Source organism: Rana temporaria, chromosome 7 (assembly GCF_905171775.1).
Source record: "Rana temporaria chromosome 7, aRanTem1.1, whole genome shotgun sequence".
Classification (NCBI taxonomy): Eukaryota; Metazoa; Chordata; class Amphibia; order Anura; family Ranidae; genus Rana; species Rana temporaria.
This window is the reverse complement of record NC_053495.1, coordinates 104,069,903-104,087,517: the sequence shown is the minus strand read 5'-3', so window position 1 is coordinate 104,087,517 and position 17,615 is coordinate 104,069,903.

Here is a 17,615-nt window from a genome sequence, read left to right as displayed (position 1 = left end):
GAAGGAGTCGGATCTCCCCCAAAATTTCTGCCCGATATCTCTTCTCAACCTCGACCTCAAAATTTATGCCAAGACTATAGCAGCACGATTGATTGAGATTATGCCCACCCTGATCCACAGAGACCAGACTGGTTTCACAAAGGGCAGACAAGCATCAGATGCCACCAGAAGAATGATTGACCTCATCCACCATGCAGAGTCCAGCGGAACGCCTTCTCTTGGATGCAGAGAAGGCGTTCGACAGGTTCCACTGGGCATATCTCAGAGCGGTACTTTGAAAATTTGGATTTCAGGGCCACATACTAAACGCCATTATGGCACTATATTCCAACCCTATTGCCCAAATATTTACAGAAGGAATACTCTTGTGCCCATTTCCCATCACCAATGGCACACGGCAGAGCTGCCCACTGTCCCCACTTATCTTCAACATGATTATGGAACCCCTAGCGGAGCATGTTCGCTCCCACCCCAACATCTCAGGCATTCAAATGATTCAACATCACATAAAATCAGCTTACTCGCTGACGATGTCATGCTAATTCTTACCAATCTGACTTCTTCCCTGGCAGAAGTACAAAAGCTGCTTCAATGGACAGTCTCGTACTATAAGGTTAATGCGACTAAATCTTTTATACTGGACATTAACATAGACGCTACCACAAGAAATCTCCTACAACTGCAATACCCGTTTACGTGGGCAAACACAGATATTTCCTATCTAGGCATTGAACTGCCAAAATCACTTAAGAATCTTTATTCCTGTAATTTCCTACCACTCCTTAGTAATATACAGAAGACCACTCACTAACTAGCGAAACATGAACTATCATGGTCAGGCAAATTGGCAGCCTTTAAAATTGTCTGTCTACCCCAAATACTGTATTTCTTCAGAACCCTCCCCGTCCCACTACCCGCGTCTTTTTTCAGATCCCTTCAAACGATATTTAACAGATATCTTTGGAAAGACAAACGGCCTAGATGTGCTCACCTAAAACTGATTAAACAAACTGGCGGGAGGCATGGGATACATAGATTTCCGAAGATTACTACTTAGCAGCCGTACTTGCACAACTTCCCAGCTGGTTTCAGCCTCAACCGAACACGACTTGGGGCCAAATAGAAAATCTCACACTCACCCTGCCTAACTTAAAAAACTGGCTACTAAGCACTCCCTTAGGCACCCCTATGCCAACAGATATATGCCCAACCATGAGAGCCTCAGCCCATGCCTAGAAGAAAGTGATCAGTCTCCTGAAATACTCCCCCGCCACTCCACAATATAAAATCCCATTGGAATCCCTCCATTACCTATCCCCGGATTTACTACTGACTAGACGGACATTCAAAGGGATCCAATCCCTGCAACACTTAATACAAGACACCCACATCAAACCCTTCTCCAAACTACAATCTGAGTACAGTCTGCCTGCTTCAGACCACTTTACATTCCTGCGCGTACGCCACTGCCTGAACACTATAACGCTTCCCCTCTACGGTATCCATCCTAAAACTTGGGAATATCTTACTAACCCCACATCCAAGATCAAAGGCATCTCCCATTTTTATAAACATCCCCCATCAGAAGAACACCTTCACTAAGTCACGCCCACATCACCAGTGGGACGTTGATCTAGCTCTCATCTTTAATGATATCCAATGGCAACATGCACTTAGAACCATCTACAAATCCACCGAGTGCTCGACCCTCTGAGAGCTCACACAGAAAATCTTGTTAAGATGGTACATCACTCTTTTCAAAATGGCTTCATTCGGCCCTCACATATTTTCTGGACCTGCCCTGCCATTCAAAAATACTGGGATGACATATTTAAGCTTATATCATACGTTACTAAAACCTCAATCCCCATCACCTGCACTTGCAATGTTAAACCTAACCATTGAAGACATCCCCTATCCCATTAGACATGTAACAACCCATGTATTGCTTGCAGCCAGGGATGGACTGGCCATTGGGACTACAGGGAGTTTCCCGGTGGGCCGATGGCTCAGTGGGCCGGCTTCAGTGACAGCGGACTGCCGCCCCTCTCTGCTCCTTTGTCTCTCCTTTCCCGCAGCGCTCATCTGGGGGGGAACAGAGAAACAGGGGGAGGAGCAGGGGGGACGACAGAGGAGCATGGGGGAGGGGACAGACAGCTGACTCAACAGCTATTGCCTGGGAGTTTCTTACTTCTGCCTAATCTTGTCCCATAAGGGGGGGGGCACCGAACTGATTCTTTGCCCCGGGTGAAATAATGTCTAGTTTCCCCACTGGTACTGCCTATAAGAGGACCAGTACAAGCTGTTCTACTCTAATAAAGTAGAACGGCTAGTGGCTAGTGAAGGGGGAGAGGGGGCTTGGATGGCCAGGGGGGGTGCGGGAGTTGTCCAGCCGCCATGGGAGAGACCTGTCAAAGTGGGCTAGTCTGGATGAGGTCCAGGGCCAAATTTTTGTCCCAGTCCAGCCCTGCTTACAGCCAGACTCAACATCACAAGACAGTGGAAAACTGATAACATTCCGACTGTAGCCAAAACTATTCAGCTAGTGGCCCTGCATTTCAGTTATGAGACTGCAACTGCCACCAGCAAGGGTCAAAACTGCTTCAAAGACCTTTGTAGTCTGCTATCTTCTTGACCGAGCAATATTTCAAACCCTTACAATGATTATCTGTTCCCTACTTTGTTATATGAGTTTTCAACAAGGAATTTCATTAAAGTTTGGATTGCCCTAAGCGGATCCTCTCCACTCCAGTGGCACTAAAGCTCCCATTTGGGGTGCCGCTCTAGGGGAGAGGATTGATTATACTTCAAACTACTCTTAATGTTATCCAACTTTGTTTATCTTTTATGGTATTTCGTTAGTGACCATAAGTACATTTACCATGCTGTAACAAACAGCGTTGTTGCGCGACGTACAATGCTTAATTGTACACTGTATTTAACATACAAAATCAATAAACAATTTGAAAAAGAAGAGATAGTAAGGCTCCACGGCATACCTGCAAACATCGTAACTGATCGAGGGGTACAGTTTACTTTAAGATTCTGGAGAGCACTATGTGGATCCCTGAAAATTGGCCTCTCTTTCTCTTCTGCATATGACACTCAGACCAATGGTCAGACTGAGCGCACAAACCAAACGCTCGAGCAATCTCTGTGCTGTTTTTCAAGCTTCTCCCAGGATGATTGGGCTTCTCTATTACCGCTTGCTGAGTTTGCTTAAAATAGCTCTGTTCACTCCGCTACCAAGCAGTCCCCGTTTTTCGCAAATTATGGCTTCCACCCTTTGTTTCTGTCTAACAAAATCCCAGAGTGTACAGTACCAGATGCTCAAGAAACCCTGGACTTCTTTACCACCAATAATAAACTACTTCAGGAGACAATGGAGAAAACCCAGGAATACAACAAGGAGGTGTTTGACAGGATGAGGAGAGGGGAGCTCAACCTAGCACCCGGGGATCAAGTTTGGTTGTCCACCTTGAATTCAAAATTGGCATGCCCATCTAAGAAATTGGGCCCTAAGTTTGTGGATCCCTTTCAAGTGACTAGGAAGATCAATGAGGTGGCCTATAAATTAAAACTACCAGATTTTTTCCGGATACACCCAGTCTTCCATGTGGCTTTACTCAAACCTACAGTCCCGGACCCCTTCACTAACTGGAATACCAGTCCTCCTGAACCAGTGCTTATCAATAGTGAGAAGAAATTCGAGGTGGAGTCCATCCTGGATTGCAGGAAAAGACGTAACCAGGTTCAGTACCTGGTGAAGTGGAAACGTTATGGCCTGGAGGAGAATTCCTGGAAACCAGAGACTAATATCCATGCTGAAAGACTAACTCTGGCCTTTTAAAAATCTCACCCAAGTAAGATGGCCCAGTTGGGCATCCGGAGGCTGCCCGTTGGGGGGGGGGGGATGTCAGGAAAGGCATTTCAGTAGTCTGCCTAGCAACAGCAGTGTCAGAAGAATGCCCGTGCGTGGAAGAGCGCACGGGCACGCTGTGATGGCACTTGCCGCCAAAATAGCCTATTTAAAGAGATAAGACACCTTGCGGCCTTGCTGTCCTGTCTACAGCGTTCCTGAGACCCCTGCTACCTGTGATTCTGATTGCTGACTTTGTTACCTGATCCGGCTCTCCCTTGACTACTTCTGCTTGCTGCCTGTCTCTGATATCGGCTTGTCCTGACTTTGCTTCTGCTTCTCCTTCTATCTAACCTGATTGTTGCCCGCCTCATGAACTGACCCGGCCTGGATTTTGAATTTTCTCTGGATTCTGCTCCTGTACCTGATCTGCCTGCCTGTATTTGACCCGGCCTGTCCTCACCTGCCAATCTCCTGTTCCACGAGTACCGCGCCACTGTCTACAGTTCTCAGCCTGCATCCTGCTTTGGACTACAGTACACCTCCCTGCTGCTGCTTCCAGCCCTCTACACCAGCTTACCTGCCAGGCACTTGTGCCCCTTTGCACTCTCAAACTCCTGTCTACTCTACCAGGGGTACTTGGGCCAGAGGTTTATGAGAGGCCGCTCCCTGCATGATGGGCTCTACTACTAGGTACGTGACAACACTGTAGAGCTAAACATAACAGTGAAGATTTATGAAAGTAATAGAGGAAGGTCCACAGCAAGTAAGTAAAAAAGAAGAAAGAATTGTGAAGTCCCATCTAATGCAATGACATAAAACATAAACTAAGAGTGTCCACTCAAGCAGGTGCTTCTTCCTCATGGAAGTTTCTGTGCATGGTTGAGTAGCATTACCTTCTTGGGGTGCCTTGATCAAATGATGGAGGCTTCAGGACATCCTCCCCTGCTATCAGTGAGAGGAATTCCTGATACCATGCTGGAACCAGGACCGGTGGACCATGTATGTGATAAAATAATTTCAGCAGATCTTGTGGCAACTTTAGGATGTCTGAACTTTCCTAGTGCAGAGCAGTAAGTTCAAAGGTGAATTTCCAGTAATAGGTGATATTATGTTTCCTTAACGCCAGCAGTAACAGCCCAAGTGTTCTGCAGTTCTGTAGGATTATAGGAGTTTTGAAATACCTAGACATCTAAAACATCAAGCTTCCTGTTCTCTCACTCGCTGAGCAGTTTTTTCTTTAGGCAAAAGTCCATAAAGCAGTATATAATAACTCTTGGGGAGTCCGAGTCCCCTATGGCCTCAGAGCCCTCAGAGCCCTATGTGCTCTTTCTAAATCCACTGGAGATGCCTGTGGACATTCTAATAGATTGTTAAAAAGGGTCTGGAGTGCTAAAGGTATTTTATTATGCTTGACAGATTCTGGAATCCCTCAGATTATGCTGATGGCCCTTAGTATTCAGATCTTCCAATTTGCTGTTTATATCAATAAGGTGATGGGCATGCTGTGTTGTGCTGCCACATCTTGCAGGTCTTGCAGACTAGAGTTGGGCTTAACACCCCACCATCGGTTTGCGAACCCTATTAAAGTCTATGGGATCCGAACTTGAAAAATACAATGTGCCCATTTTGAAGGCTTCTATGCAAGTTACTGGCCTAAAAAGTGTATGGGGACCCTGTTACTGCCCTGGGGGGGGGGGGTATGTTTCAATGCATAACTTTTTTTAAAAATATGTTTTTAAAGGAGCAGTGATTTTAATGATGCTTGAAGTGAAACAATAAAGTTCCCAGCCACAGGCATCGCGAAAACTTGAAATCCAACCCATCATTGCTAATAAAAAAACTATATGACACATAGAGATGTTTCCACTCTTTGGAAAAGGATTATACCCATTATTCCTTTCCACATTGAGCATACTCTAGGATTGACCTTGTTCTTTCAGACCTAGTTTTGCTACAAAGGACTTTATCGGTCACAATTCACTCTATTACTTGGTCAGATCACGCTCCTGTGTCCATAATTCTCCAAGACCGGAACTCTGATCCTCCAACCTATTTGTGGAGAAATAATGTCAACTTGCTCTCCAATCCCACCCAGACCGATAGGATTGAACTGCAACTCAAATAATTTTTTTCAATTAACGATAATGAAGATACCAACATAGCAGCCTTGTGGAGCTCACATAAGGCGTTTAGCAGGGGCCTACTAATTCAAGCTGCAGCTAGAGAGAAAAAGAGGAGGGCAAGGCTGTTGAACGATTTGCTAGAGGAGCTTAAAAAATTGGAAGCCCAACACAAACAACACCCCTCGTCGGTGCTAGAAACCAATTTATTTAACTGTAGACACAAACTTTGCCTATCACTTGTCGCCACACACCAAAGCTTTCTAAGAAGAATTAAAGCAATGTACTATGCCCATGGCAATAAAGCAGGGAAAGTACTGGCTAAATACATAAATAGACGACAAAAACAGGCAAAGCTATCAAATATCAGGGATCCATATACGAACGACTTAGAACACCACCCGACACAGATTGCTAATGCATTAATGAAATATTATAGAGATCTCTATAACCTCCACCTCAACCCAAACACTACACAACCCACTGATTTAAATATTGACTAATTTCTCAGTACGCTTACCTTCAATGCCCCGATCCTTCTCAAGGAAGTCACAGACACTATTAATGCCCTTCCAAATCACAAATCTCCAGGAACAGATGGTTTCTCCTCAGAATATTATAAAGTATTTTCCCAGACTTTGGCCCCATATCTATTTACCCTGTTCAACAGTGTTGCCTCCTCTTCTACCTTCCCTGAGGAAATGTTACAAGCGACTATTGTTACACTGCCAAAACCAGGAAAGAAGTCGGACGCCCCACAAAACTTTAGGCCTATCTCTCTCTTAAACATGGATCTTAAGGTCTACGCTAAGATTCTATAAAATAGATTGGCTGCTATTACTCCATGCTTAGTAAAAGCTGATCAAGTGGGTTTCGTCAAGGGGAGACAAGCCCCAGATGGCACTAGGCGACTGTTCAATTTGCTGCATATATTAGAAAATATAGGAACTTCTGCAGCATTTTTGGTGCTGGACGCAGAAAAAGACGTTGATAGGGTGCATTGGGTCGAATTACGAGCTGTGCGTGCTGTTTCAAGCTTTGGAGCCGATCCAGTGGTGAGTTCGCATTTATGTTGTTTGCTTAAATACAAGAATTCCCGCTCAAGCTTGTCTATATCTAGTTTGTGTGCTCTGTGTATCCTAGAGGACATTTTGATCAGTTTACCCCGAATGGAGGTTTTATGTGCTGCCCACAGAGTAGTGGGGGGAGATGTTATCAACATCATTGAGTAATATTCCTGAATGTTTTTTTTTCAATCTCACTGACATGGGAGAGATGGTTAAGGATTGAGGCGTCTAATCTCCAACTGAACTCTTGTTGTCGGGCCGGTCTGTTTATTATCAGGAGAAGAAAGGAGTGGTCCGACCAGGCAGAGTCTTTAATGATTGCTTTTGTGAACCAGCGGGGTATGATTTTGCAGAATGAAAAAGTGATCTATTCTGGCAAAAAGTATTGTAGGGGCTAGAGTAGTGTGTGTAATCCCGAGCCCCAGGGTTCATTTCCCTCCAGGCGTCGAACAAGCCCTGGTGGTAAATCTGTCTGGCTACATTAAAGCCCTGTACACACGGCCGAGAATCCCGTCGTAAAAAAAATGGTGTTGTTTTTCTCAACGTGATTCTTGTCAAGCTTGACAGGATTCTTGTCTAGCTTTCCTTGCATATACACTGTCAAGCCAAAATCTCGTCGTTCTCAAACGCAGTGACATACAACACGTACAATGGCTCTATAAAGGGGAAGTTCGATTCCACTGGCGCCACCCTTGGGGCTGTTGTTGCTAATCTCGTGTTAACGCATGTTAGTAAAAGTTTGGTGAGAGTCGATTCACGCTTTTCAGTCTTCGTGCTTTCAGATCGTTTTCTGCAGTTCAGTTTGTGCTCGTGGGTTCGTATCTTGTCTTTCAGGGCGTGTAGTCAGGTCGTATTTGTTTTACAGTGTGTTCCTGTCCACTTGTTTCTGATTTTCAGGTCGTTCTTCATAGGACTTGCTGTTCACTTTCTTTTTCCCTTCCCTCCCCCTTTATCTTTGTTCTCCCTTCTTCCCTTTCTTTTTTCCCCCTTTCCTTCTTTTCTAACTGCATATGTGCACGTGGTGGTCCCAATAAGACCAATTATGGTTTTTGGCATTGGTTAATAAAACCATTTATTTTATCAGAGCTTGTCACATGTTTCCGTAAAGTTTGCCGTGGGGGGCTCTTATTTGAGCTGAAGTCTGGTCCATGCACCCCATTTGGTGAGCAGCTAGACATTTTCTCTTGACAATTGACTGTTTTCATGTTGTTAAAATGTTGTAATTCCATATCCACTTTGTATACATTGTTGCTAGTTTTGTAAGCTTTATTGTATATCATACAGAATCTCCTGAAGAAGCGGTAGTACCGCGAAACCGCTTGAGGTCTTGGCCCTCTCCACCTTAACAGACACATGATGGTTCTCTGTTAATATTATGCTGTTTTCTACGGTTGGGGTTGGCTCAAATATTGTATATTTTTTTATGTTAATAAATATTTTTTCTGTTAATTCTTGGTTGTGTTATCAGTGCCCAGAACAGTCCTAGTCAACTCCTTTTGACTGGTGTTCATTTACGGGTTAGATGGTATTAGCAGCCCTCACCCTAAGTTCATCTGGTCCCATTTTTGCATGTTCTAAAGTATATTTTCACATACATTTTTTTTTTGTTTTTTGTGGTCCCAAACTCATCTAGCCCCCCCCCCCCCCCCCTGAAAAATGTTCTAATGGGCCATCAGAGGGAGTGAGGAGTGATAATTGGGCCTTATAGTTTAGTATTTAAATACTCCCTTAATTAATGTTATAATGATGTTGGTCAATAATGTTTTTATACTGTATAACCTGCTTGCAATGTTGTGTGCAAAATTACAATTTTTTTTTATCATGTGTCACTCCACAGCTTCCTTCCACGCCACAGGAATGGCAGAATGTGTCATCGGAGTTTGCCAAGCGGTGGGACTTCCCCAACTGCGGTGGAGCCATTGACGGGAAGCTTGTCCGCATCATGCCACCACCCCATTTGGGTTCCTATTATTACACTTACAAGGGGTTTCATAGCATTGTGCTGATGGCGGTGGTGTTAGCACAGTATGAATTCCTCTATGTGGATGTGGGGAAGAATGGGCGGAGGTTGGATGGGGGATGTAACGGTCACCACCGTTTACGACCTTCCATCAACCCACGACAGCTTATCAACACTCCACAATCAGGCAAACGAACACGACCCATAAGAATTCCCCCCAGACACGAGACACACAGCTCTGTTCTGGTTTCAAATGTCAGACAACTTTAATGGCTAGCTCTCAAGTTTATATACAGTTTAAGCATGAAAGGAACAATCAAACTCTCCACCCACACCTCACACCCTGGGGGGGCTTCAATACACCTTCAGATGGCTAATTGCTAAACATTCCAGACATCTTGGTGCCGGGCTATAATTATCATGATCTAATCACTCCACCTGAGAAGTCACATTCCTTCATTAACAGAATTCAAACAAAACACCATCACACAATGAATTCCCCTCAAACCATATCTTTAGGCAGACGTTCTGTCTCCGCATACAGCTTGACAAGTTCCATTCCACACACAAAACAGTATTTAGCATACATAATTAGAGATCCTGGACCAGACTCAATTAGCATGTCAACAGTCTACACAGAGAGATGAGTCATAGAATAAACCAACACTTTGCAATATGAGCTATCAGTAATGTCCCCTGTCCTGTAATTTAGGATATAATTTCTCAGTCACCCTATGGCCCTATCGGACATAAGGTGACCCTAGACATAAGAGTTATTAATGACGCTGGCACAGGAGTACCCCTCATCCTTCCAAAGTCTGTTTGTCCCGGGTCATTACGTTACAGGGGAGCCTTCAGCCAGACAGAGTTTGCATTTCGTCTGCAGAGTGATGAGCTTGCATTACCACCGGATGCAGAGAATGTGGAAGGACTCACTGTGAAAAACCCGGCTGCTGCCTTCATTCATAGCTGTGTGTGTGTATTTGCCTGTATGCACTGTTTTACCCTGCAAAGAGACAATCTTTATATGCCTGAAGGTCAATTATGGCCGCTTAAATCTGGTGAGCGCATTTTGATTGTCACTTCGGGTGAATCACTTTAATATGCACGTTGCACCTTCTGAGAGCACGGTGGTTGGAGCTTAGATCTGGAACACAGCAATCTCGCTACCAGTTTTACATTTGCAATTATTTGAACTTTTTGAACAAGTTCCACCACGTCCTCCACCTCTCCTTCCTCCACTTCTTCCTCCACATTCTCATGTTGGTGTTCCTGGCAAGGTTTGGGCTCCTGGCGAGGTTGGTGATCCTGGTGAGGTTGGTGTTCCTGGCGAGGTTTGGGGTTCCTGGGCTCCAAGGAGTGGTGTCCTCTCCCCTATGAGAATGAAACAAAAGGTATACTTAGCACACAGATATTTGAGGTCAAAAATAGGAATATAAAACATTGCTTGAAAGTGGGGTACAAGTGTCTGCTTGGGCAGAGTTACAAGCAGAAGACATGATTTTTCCAAACCCAAATCTTGACTACTCACCTTTTTGTTACATGTGTCACACATGTAGACACCCCAAAAATCCACTGGAGCACCTGTGTGGGTCACCCTAAAAAGTTTGTTCTTGTGGCCCACACTAGTACAGATGTGTAAACAGCTGCCGAGTTTCCTCTCCTTTATACTGATTTAAATTTGCATTTTATTCTAGTTACAAACACATCATCTAGACCAGTGTTTCTCAACCGTTTTCTAGTCGGGGCGCCCTTAAAAAGTATTTTCAGTCTTGAGGCACCCCAGTCCAAGGCTTGTTTCATGTTACGGTGTGTCGCAGAACACGCGCAAAATCGTGCTCTTTCCTGACAGAGACAAATGCTCTGCTCTTTAGGGGTACCATTAATTCTTAATTCTTAATGGTACCCCCACACATTGGAAAATGTGGAAGTGCTTTTGCTGCAGTGCAATTAAAAAAAAATTGGGAACTTGTTTCCCTGCATTTTGTGGGTACGGAAATGAATGGACTGCCCTACATGCAGCTACACAGATGTGAACCAAGGGCTTGTTCACATGTCATAGGGGTGGTAAAACCACATGGTTGAACTGTTTTTACCACCACCAACTTCTCCACCTTTAGCTGCAGAGGCTGCAGCTGAGGGTGTTCACATACTGTGGCTGCAACTGGAGGTATACAGAGGGTGAATAGGACTGCACTGCAACTACCCCGCGCATGTGTGCATTGCACAGTTGTGGTGTAGTGATGCTGCTTTTACAGGCTTAAAACAGGTGGTAAAGAGGCAACATAATGCCTCTTTACCGCCTGTCAATTGCCTCTGGAAAGCGATCTGTGCATGGATTGCTTTTCAGAGGAGCAGCAGTCCTTTTTGCCATCAAACAAGCCCTACAAAAACCTGATGGTACATGAATTGTGGGGGGGGGGGGGGGTCAGGATTAAACGTAACATACACACATACATACAGACACATGCTTATACACACACACACACACACACACATTTACATGTGCACACAGAAACATGTATAAAGCCATTTTAAAATGAATCTAGCTTGTAGCTCAGTACCTTTCCAGATTCCTCATTCAGCCGGGTATTGCACTCTAGGGGGAAGCAGAGAGCACAGCACACTCTACTTTCACTTTTGAAGTTAACATAGCTTCTGACAGTTTGGCAGGAGATCGGGCTCATCTGACAGCCTTCTCTCCACTGACCCCGTGGCACACCTGAGAACCTCTGATGGCACACCATGCAAGTTCTGAAATACAATAATAGGGACACAGGAGAAGTACTTACTTTTTTCAAGCATTCTCTTAATGCTCCTTAACAGTTCCGGCTTCCTCAGTTTGAGGTCTGAACACCTCTTTCTGAGCTGCTCCTTCGATCCTTTCACCCCAAAATGTCTCTTTAGACTTTTGACAACTTTCTTCATTATTTTGGCCTTCCTTAGATTAGGGTGGGTATAGGGCCCATACTTGCCATCATAATTTGACTTTCTCAATATGTCCACCATTTCCACGTAGGACATGTTAGATGCCTTGTATCTGCTCCTTGTTTGTGACGTTTCCTCAGGCTCCATGTCTTGTTGTGTCGTCGTTAGACAAATTAATAATTTAAGACAACTGCTCCTCAGAGGTCTGGAGCAGCAGCAGAGAAGGTATATGTCCCGACATTGTGGTACTACAACAGACTGTCCTTTCTAAATGACCACCTTGAAGCAAGGCACTCACTTTCCAGCCTTCCCTCCAGCCTTCCCTGCAGCCAAGATGATCCTTCTCTGGAGCAAGATGAGCCTTCCATACTGGAGGAAGACCCAGATGTGCCCATCTGGATCCAGGTATAGTATTTTCAAAATATTTATTGTGAAAAAATGAATGCTGTAAAATAGATATTAATATGGAAAAAAAAATGTTTGATCAAAAGTGTTTTACATATCAATAGACAGTAGTGGCCCAAAAAGTTGGGGAGAAAAGAATGAAAAATGCTGGGGTTAGAATGATTGTCTTTAATAATTTTTTTTCCATTAAATTTGCAACAGTCATGATCTGAAAATTGTGTGCGATTGATAAACCCAAAACTCAAAGGCCCAGATTCACAAAGCACTTACGCCGACGTATAACAAGTTACGCCGACGTAAATGCAAATGTGCTCCGTCGTATCTGTGCGCCAGACCCACAAACAGACATGCGCCTAAAACCAGGCTACACCCCGCCGACGTATCTTGCTTACGCCGGCGTAGGGTGGGCGTACATTTAGGCTGGGAGCATGGTGCCACTCCCATTGATTAGCCATTCAAACATGCAAATGAGGGAAATACAGCGATTCACGAACCTGCGTGCTCCCGACGCAGGCTACGCGAGGTGCACGTAAGTTGTACGTCCAGCATGAAGTTATTCCCCATAAAGGAGGTGCAACCCAGCAGCAGACATGCAAAGGTCTGCACCAGGGAACACAAGCCGGCGTATTTTACGTTGGACGTGTGTCTTGCTGGGCGTAGGTTACGTTCACGCTGTACGCACTGATCCGGCGTAGTTTAGGCAGTTGTTCCAACATGGTTGTGAGCAGGCGCAGGGGGATGCGTCCACGTCACAGCGCATGCACAGTTAGTGATACGTATCTGTCTGGCACTCGGCCCATCATTTTCATGGGGTAACGCCTCATTTTCATAGGCCACGCCCACTTCCACCTACGCTGGCCTGCGCCCTCGAAACCTACGCCACGCTGATGCAGCATTGGGAGCAATAGCTTGCTGAATGCATTGCTTGCCTCTCTGTGCTGCATTGGCGTAATGTGCGCCTGCTCTCTGTGAATCTGGGCCAAACTATGTCCCTTTTTTATACACAGGATGACACCAACCAGGATGAGGGTCTGGAAAGTGTCAGGCAGGAGGAGGCCGGGGTGAGTGGCAGAGAGAAGGTGGCAGGGGTGAGTGGCAGAAAGGAGGTGGCAGGGCCAAGTGGCCGAACAAGGTGCCAGGTGCCTCCCATCCGCCTTCCAACAAGAAGGGCCAGGAGGGATAGGAGTGTGAGTAAGGCAGCACTGGCCCTGATTAAAGAGGCACAGGCCACCCTTCAACAAAAAAACACCCCTGAATATGGCGATGGGCCAACTCCTTCTATGCAAGCCCCTGCTTATTAGTCTTTTAAATAGGGGGTTGACTGGGGCAATTACAGAATCCACTGTAATTTGTAACCATGGCCATCCTCCTCCACCTACATCTTCTACACCTCCTCCTCCTCCTCCTCCGCCTTCTTCTCCTCCACCTCCTTCTCCTCCTCCTGACACGAGTTTACCTCCCGAGGCACAGGCTCCAGCCAAGCGGAAAAGGAAGGCTGCAGAGAAGGCTGCAAGGCAGGCTGCAGAGAAAGCAGCAAAGAAGGCTGGAGGGAAGGCTACCAGGATAACCAGAAAGTGATGGCCTTGCTTCAATGTGGTCTAACAGAAGGCAGGCTGTTGTAGTACCACAAACTTGGGACATATATCTCACCTGCTGCTGTTCCTGACCTCTGGGAGTCCAGGCCCAGATTGGGCTCCCTCCTGTATGTGCTTCTCAAGGTCTCAATTTTAGTGTCCACACAGAGTTTCACAAATTGCAGCAGGTTCTCCAGCGCTGCCTTCTATTTATTTTATTATTTTTATATACCAGAATAATTTTTTTTTACAGTTAAAACTTGCCTATGTGTTTTTCTTAAACATAAAAATTTAGTTTGTGAGTAGGCAGGTAACTTTAAAAAAAAAAAAAGAAAAGAAAAAAAAGGTCTAATTAAAAAAGGGACAGATAACACCAAACAAACAATCTTCTTGAAGGGCAAAAAATACAAATAATAATAAAAAATAAATAATAATTTAAAATGCAGATCTGTATTGAAAAAAAATAAAAATAATATATATATATATATATATATATATATATATATATATATATATATATATATATATATATATATATATATATATATATATATTGTGACAGGAAGTCAGGTAAAACTGTGGGTGTCGTCACAGACGGGAGATACATTTCTGCCTTGTTTAGACAATATACCAATTATTATCAGGTGTCGGCTGCAGAAGCAGCCAGAAAGATTTAAGGGCGTTGAAAAACTTCAGCTGTTCAGAATGAGGCAATTAAGGCCTCTATAAGTAATCCAGAGGATTACTACTGATTGCTGCATCCTGAGGCTTTTTGAGTGAAGGAGAGCAGTGAACAGAAATACTTCTGAAGAGGTGAGGTGCTGTTGATTTTTCTGTGTGATAAAAATCAAAAAGACTATTTGTTTTTCTGCTGTAGGACCAACAGTGTCAGCCCAGCAGTAGGCTGTGCCAGACTCCATAGATAGGTTCCTGTGTGGTGAAGGTAGATGCCCCAAGTGGCCAGGGTTTATTTTATGTTTGATTTTGTTTATGCTGTTTGGACGCTTGCACTTGTTTCCAGCAAGATGGAAGAATAAACCAAATTCTTTGTTTTCAACCGTCTTCGGCTGTTTCTCTGTATCGTTCCGTGTGTAGTGAACCCATCCAGGGGGTCACACACCCCCGCTACTGAGCTAACCCCTTACACATGGTGGAGAATGCGGGCAGTTAAAGTAAACCCAAAATGGAGGAGATACTGAAACAGCTGGCTTTAGCAAATGCAAATCAACAGCAAACCAATGCAGGTTTGCAGTGGAGCCTTGCAGCTCAACAACAGGCTCACGCAGCTCAACAACAGGCTCACCAAGAGAGCATGGTAGCTCAACAACAGGCTCACGCAGCTCAACAACAGGCTCACCAAGAGAGCATGGCAGCTCAACAACAGGTTTAGCAAGAGAGCCTTGCAGCTCACCGAGAGAGCATTGCAGGCTTGGAACAGAGACACCAGCAGCAAATGGAGGCCATAGTGAAACAGCTTCAGAGACAGCAGACCGAGGCTGGGAGTCAGGCCAGTAACATACCGACTTTTTGGGTAAGACACTTATTACCAAAGATGACTGCAGATGAGGACCCTGAGATGTTTCTGACCACGTTTGAGAGAGCAGCGGAAAGAGAGAGTTGGCCGAAAGAACAGTGAGCTGGACTAGTGGCCCCCCTATTATGTGGAGAAGCCCAAAAGGCATATTTCGATTTGGAGCTGGCAGACGCGAAAAACTATAATCGGTTAAAAGAGGAAATATTGGCACGTTTTGGTGTAACCCTGGATGTCCGTGCTCAGCGGGTCCACAATTGGAGTTATCAGCTGAAGAAGCCACCTCGGTCGCAGATGTATGACCTCATCCATTTGGCTAAGAAATGGTTGCAGCCAGAAACTCTGTCCGGACCAAAAATTTTGGAGCGAGTAGTCATGGACAAATTTCTTAGGTCTCTTCCCAACACCCTGCAGAAATGGGTGAACAATGGTGGTCCGGAAACCGCAGACAAACTTGTAGACCTGGTCGAAAGGTACCTAACAACAGAGAATTTGTCCTCTTCCACCAGAGACGCACAGACTTTTCACCCCAAGACCAGACCCTCCCCACCTATAGGTAAGACTGCATCAAGGGATGGGGATGGAGAGAGGGACCAAGGAGCAACTAGAGGAATTATCGGGACTACTGCTAATGTTTGGCGAGAGCGGCCTGGAAGACCCATCCCACAGGAGAGGACCAGAAGGTTGATTTGTTACCGTTGCCGGGAAGAGGGACATGTAGCAGCGGTTTGCCCAGCGGGTGATAAACCCATGCAGTGTGACTTTCTGACAGAGAGGTGACAGTCCCTTTTTGCAACCACATGCACTGCAGTAAAAGGAAATGAGAAACCTTTATATAGAATGTGCTTAGATGGTAAAGATATTGTAGTATTGTTGGATTCAGGTAGCCTGGTCACTTAGTAAAAAGTGATCTAGTGGTGGTAAAAACCTTACATCCTAGGAAAATTGCTATAGTTTGTGTACATAGGGGCACTCGAGAATATCCGGTGACTACGGTTTCCTTTGAAACCTCCCTCGGTAACTTGTGTCACCAGGTGGGTTTAGTTCCCAAACTGCCACATGACGCCATTGTGGGAAGGGATTTCTCAAAATTCTGGGAATTCCCAGTAGGTGGTTCTTCTGAGCCTGAAACATCGACTCCAGAAACCTCTAACTGTGAGGATTCTCCTGACTTTCCATTCTCAGTCTTAGCAGGGGAAACACCAGTCCCTAGGGAGGAGCCTGCTACCTCAGAAGAGGAACAGCGGCAGATAGGGTTTGATGACCTCGAGGTGCACAGAGAAAATGTTGTCACTGAGCAATTGAGGGACCCCACATTGCTAAGAGCCCGGGAGAATGTAGTGAAGATAGATGGGGAGTTAGTTAACCCTGATGAGAGGGTTGCCCTCCCTTACTTCATTATTGAAAGGGACCTGTTATATCGAGTGTCACAGAGGATAGAGGACACCATTGAGCAACTGGTAGTGCCTAAACCGTACCGCAAGATGGTTTTGGAACTGGCCCATGGGCACATTCTTGGGGGACATTTGGGAGCAGAAAAAACCCGGGAGAGGATCACCCAGAGGATTTATTGGCCTAGGATCACTAAGGAAGTGGAATTGTACTGCTCTTCCTGTCCAGTGTGTCAGATTACTGCACCCATGCCACATTTCCGCAGTCCGTTGGTACCCCTGCCCATTATCGAGGTCCCTTTTGAGAGGATCGCCATGGACTTGGTTGGCCCCTTACTGAAGTCCACTAGAGGGCACCAGCATATCTTGGTAATAATGGACTATGCCACCCGTTACCCAGAAGCAATTCCTCTCCGAAGCACCTCTGCTAAAACCATTGCCAAAGAGTTGTTTCAGGTTTTCAGCCGTGAGGTCCTAGCTGACCAGGGCACCCCGTTTATGTCTAGGGTGACCAAATAACTTTGTAAACTCCTGAAAGTGACCCAATTACGTACATCAGTATATCACCCTCAAACAGACGGGTTAGTGGAAAGGTTTAATAAAACCTTAAAACAAATGTTGAGGAAGGTGATGGATAAAGACGGAAAGAATTGGGATTATCTGCTCCCTTATCTGATGTTTGCCATAAGAGAGGTTCCCCAATCATCCACAGGGTTCTCTCCATTTGAGCTACTGTATAGGAGGCACCCACAGGGACTACTGGACATTGCCAGGGAA